The sequence below is a fragment of the Nicotiana attenuata genome, unplaced genomic scaffold, assembly GCF_001879085.1.
Source record: "Nicotiana attenuata strain UT unplaced genomic scaffold, NIATTr2, whole genome shotgun sequence".
In the NCBI taxonomy this organism is placed as follows: Eukaryota; Viridiplantae; Streptophyta; class Magnoliopsida; order Solanales; family Solanaceae; genus Nicotiana; species Nicotiana attenuata.
The window spans coordinates 70,731-76,030 of NW_017670412.1; positions in this window are offsets into that span (position 1 = coordinate 70,731).

A 5,300-nucleotide genomic window follows, 5' to 3' on the forward strand; every position below is an offset into this window, starting at 1 on the left:
TTTTAGGAGTAATTCTACATAGCGCAAAACCTACGTGTTCACAATTGCCCCTCTTTTGCTCGAGAACATGAAGAGTTTTCGAGGACAATGTGGGCATTATGATTAATTTTTGCCCATTTGATACTCCGTGGTAAGCATTTTGAAAAAAAATTAACCGAACCTTGCTTCTAAGGTTTCCTACATATCCTTGGCTTTAAACGAATCAGGTCAGTGTAGTTCTAGAGATTTTGATAGCTGGGACTATCGAAGAGCTATAATTCACTGTTGTTCTGATGTTCCTGCTTGCTGAACTCCTTATTACTCCAAAATCAAACTTAAAAGAACTGAACACGCCTATCAACTATGAGTTATACAATTTTTATATATAAGTCTTCTGAATCTTGGTCTTGGGTATTGACTCGTTCTTCATGCATACTTCAACTTGAGTCTTGATGTCTTTTAGCTGTAGGTACCGGTTCACTCTTTGTAGGCTTCTTCGTTGATAAAAAATTAAGGATGTGATGCTTGTAACATTAGTCATTGTTTGAGTGGTCCATGTCATCTTCCATTTGTCCTTGCATCTTTAAATGGTCTCTTTCATTGGTTCCATATTGAGAATCCTTTTCTTTGATTATCCCAAAATCCGTGCCTTAAAGTAAGACCTGTTAAGACACCGAAAACAAAAAAAATAATGAAATTTTCTACTCCAGTTTTCACATGAAAATTTCGTGAGTTATTGTGACAAAAACTCTAAACATTTCTTTTATTGAAAGCAAGAAGATACTGGGGATGGTTTACCCAGGGAAAATCATGATTTTCTGGGAATGATATATCCTTATATTCAAATGAGACCTTAATTAAGGATTGGTGTACCTTATATTAAGGAATATTACTAGGGAAGGGTGTACCCTTTGTCTTAAAATATCATAAACTAGGAAATGATGTACCCTATGTTGAATAACGTAGTTAGGGAATGGTGTAACCTATACTATCATACGACTAGGGAAATGATGTACCCTTTTACCATAAATATCATCAACTAGGGGATAGCGTACCCTATGTTGGAAAATGCGGCTAGGGATTGGTGTACCCTATACTAGCATGCGAATAGAGGATAGTGTATCCTTTTGTCTTAAACCTCAACAACTAGGGGATGGTGTACCTTATGTTGAAAAATGCAGCTAGAAAATGGCGTACCCTATGCTAACATATGACTAGGGAATGATATACCTATCATCAACTAGGGGATGGTGTGCTCAATGTTGGAAAATGCAACTAGGAAATGGTGTACCCTATGCTAATATGCGACTAGGGAATTGTGTACTCTTTTGTCTTAAATATCATCAACTAGGGGATGGTGTACCCTATGTTAGAAAATATAGCTAGGGAATGGTGTACCTTATACTAGCATGCGCCTAGGGAATATTGTACCCTTTTGTCATATACCTCCTCAAGTAGGGGATGGTGTACCCTATGTTGGAAAATGCAGCTAGGGAATAATGTACACTATTCTAACATGCGATTAGGGAATGGTGTACCCCGTTGTCTTAAATATCATCAACTAGAGGATGGTGTACCCTGTATTAGAAAATGCAGATAGGGAATGGTGTACCCTATGCTAACATACGACTAGGGAATGGTGTAACCTTTTGCCTTAATATCATCAACTAAGGGATGGTGTACCCTATGTTGAAAAATGCAGCTAGGGAATGATGTATACACTAACAATATTTTAAGTATATTTAGAAGATGAAAAAATGGTGGGAAAATTTTGAGAGGACTTCCCTTTCGAGGATGCTTGCTATTGCGAAGCTGTTCTTAACTCCATGCGATTTTCCTTTTTGGTGGTATACGCTTCTTGCGAGGTTGTTTTTCCTGTATTATGCATGTTTCCTCTTTTTCAACAAAGAATGATTGTTAGTTCGGAATGGTGGTTGGTTTGTGGTCTTGAATTTGTGGAACACTTGGTCTCGGCCATCTGCATACTTGGGTGCTGATTACAATGATAGATGGTTGCTTCCTGAATACCAACTTCACTTCCGGCCATATGGAGCCTTTGGCTTTTCGAACTTTAAACATATTGCTTTGTAGCCTGGTGTGACCCAACTTTTAACTTTTTTTGGACTTTGGAGCTCATTCAAGTTAACTTCTTTCTTTTGACATTTTCAATTCGAGGCATTTGCGAATCATGCCCAGTCGTGGATGACTTGATGTCTTTTGCCGATGTTGAGTGCTTTGGAGTATATCCACTTGATCAACCAAGAGTCATGTAACCGGTTTTGCCGTTCTTTTTTTTTTTGTCTTACTTTGACATGAATCTAGATCGAAAGGAATTCAAGGAAAAACTTCGATTGTACCAGTGAATTAAACAATTGAAGAAATGCGAGAATTAAAACAGAGGCATTCCTTTTGGGGAATAGAAAGAAGGACTTATTTGGAGATACATACGGACCTTAATGAACATGTCATGCCTCTTGGACTGGATGTCTGACCTGTTTAATTTGTCCGACTTTCATAAACTCATCACAATCTTTATCTTGAAACCGAGAACCCCTACTTAGGACTGTGTTGATTCCACAATGGTGTGAGCTCTCTTTTCGATCAGTAATGCCCTTTGCGGGTTTTCACTAGCTGATCTCTCTCATTTCTCTCCTTACCATCATCTTATTGTGCCCTTTGTAGGTTTTTACTAGCATAGCCTTATTGTGCGCTGAGGATATTTATTAATAAGGCTCTCTCATTTTATTTCTCTCAATCTTGATGGTGCAAGGTCCAATATGTGCGACCTTTGATCTTAAACATTCTCAATGATTGGTTTGAAGGTCTTGAAATGGCTTTAGGTGAAAAGAATTTAAATTGAACTACAACTTTGGAACCTTTTGGACGAAACCATAACCAACATACCGTAACTACTGCCCTAGTTTAAACTTTTGGGGGAATGAGGTTATGTTTGTTTGGTGTGACCGAACCCTAAAATAGGGATGCCTACATATCCTTTCGAAATCCGGTCGGACGTAGTTCAATTAACATGAACACTTGGTTTTTGACTTTTGTTTTGTTTTTTTTAACTAAGGTTCCAAAGTGTCACAACCCAAAATTTCCCACCATCATGATCGTGATGGCGCCTAACATTTTTCTTGCTAGGCAAGCCAACATTAGAAATCTTTAAGCCAATTTATTCAATTTCAATAAGTAAAGTCAATTAAGCCAAAATTGTCACGAGCCATTTTCTCCCTCCGTGAGTTGTCGTGACGGCACCTAGTCTCCACGACTAGGTAAGCCTAACACTTTGCGTAAATGAAATAAAAGCATGATCATTAACTACTAAGAATAACAATTATCTAATAAGCAACTGAATGCCACTTGGCATATAATATTATCATCTCTGAAATGCACCAAACAATTCCCAAAACCCGGAATACCGTAAGTCACAATCTACTAAGAAGTCTTAACTGTTCTATACATCATTTCTGCAGAAAGAGGGAATAATGAACAAAACGGGATAGAAGGGGACTCCGAGGATCTGCGGGCGCGGGCAGAGGTACCTTGAAGTCTCCAATAAGTGGCACCGACTGCAACTAGTGATGAGGCTGGTAAGATGAACCCGGATCTACACACGAAAACAAGTGCAGGGAAGGGCATGAGTATACCACAACAGTACCTAGTAAGTGTCAAGCCTAACCTGGGTTGAGTAGTGACGAGACCAAGTCAAGGCTCTACTGGTATAAATATAATGAAATAAGACAGAATGAAATATCGCAGTAAAAATAAATACGGAAATCTAGCAGGGATAGAATCAATGAAAGAAAATAGCTTATAGCACAGTGATAACAACAGGGGATCTCCCGAGATACCATCTCCTAGTCCCAAACGTAAATGTGCAGGGGATCTCCCGGAATACCATTCCGTAGTCCCAAAGTAAATATGCAGAACAGGGTGATCTCCCGAAATACCGTTCCGTAGTCCCAATGTAAATATGCAGTACAGGGGGATCTCCCGGAATACCGTTCTGTAGTCCCAAAGTAAATATGCACCTCAACCAACAGGAATAACAGTTACAGCAAGAGAACCTATAGTTTAGACTAAGTGCAAGTCAAGGAAAGTAGGAAATTTCACTAAACATGGTGCACAGAGTTCAAATAGGCAGTTAAAACACGTAGGCATGCTATTCTAAACTAAACAGGATAGTTACATATGCTAGTATAGTTCAAATAAGGAGAAACATGTTATGACTTAGTGAAAAATGGAGTTTTACAACAAATAGCCCGTGTACGTACTCGTCACCTCATGTACACGGTGCCCACATATCAAACAGTACCAAATCCTAAGGGGAGCTCCCCCACACAAGGTTAGGTAAGCCACTTACCTTGAACCAAGCTCAAATCAATCCGTCACAATGCTCTTTCCACAAATATCCGGCTCCGGATGGCTCAAATCTAGCCAAATCAATTACATAACATAACTATCGCTACAAGAAACTAATCTAGCTAATGAAATCAAAACTAAGGCAAGAACTTGGAAATTCGCCCCAAAAAGCCACCCCGGGCCCACGTCTCGGAATCGAGTAGAAGTTACCAAACATGAACACCGATTCACTCACGAGTTCACTCGTACCAAAATTATCCAAATCCGAAATTAAATGGAGAAAACAACTTTAGATTAATGAAACACAACTAAAAACAAGTAAGGAATCGCTACCCCAAAGCTCTATCTGAAAATCCCTCAAAAAATCGCCAATTTCCGAGCTCCCAAGTCCAAAATGGAGAAATGAATCAAACCCCCGATTTTTTCTCCTTTTCTGCCCGGCAAATTCGCTCCTGCGGCCTATTCATCGCACCTGCGGCACCGCACCTGCGGAGATTCCATCACAGGTGCGGAAATGACCTAGGACCGCTTCTGCGAGAAGTTGGCCGCACCTGCGAAAACTGGTCCGCTTATGCGGTCCCTCTTCGCACCTGCGCTCTAGGAGCGCATCTGCGGGCATTGCAAATGCGGAATATCACCTCGCACCTACGATCCCTGAGTCCCTACTTCCAACCTGCTTCTGCGCCTGATCTTCTGCACTTGCAAGTCCGCACCTGCGATTCCCCAACCGCAGATGCGAAAACACCATCAACCAGAAATCTTCAGCAATTGCATAAGTCCAAATTTCAACCCGTTGAGCATCCGAAACGCGCCCGAAGCCCCCGGGACCTCAACAAAACATACCAACCAATCCTAAAACACCATACGAACTTAGTGGAGCCCTCAAATAACATCAAAAAATGCTAAAAACACAAATTATGCTCAAATCCAAACTTAATGAACTTGAAACTTCATAT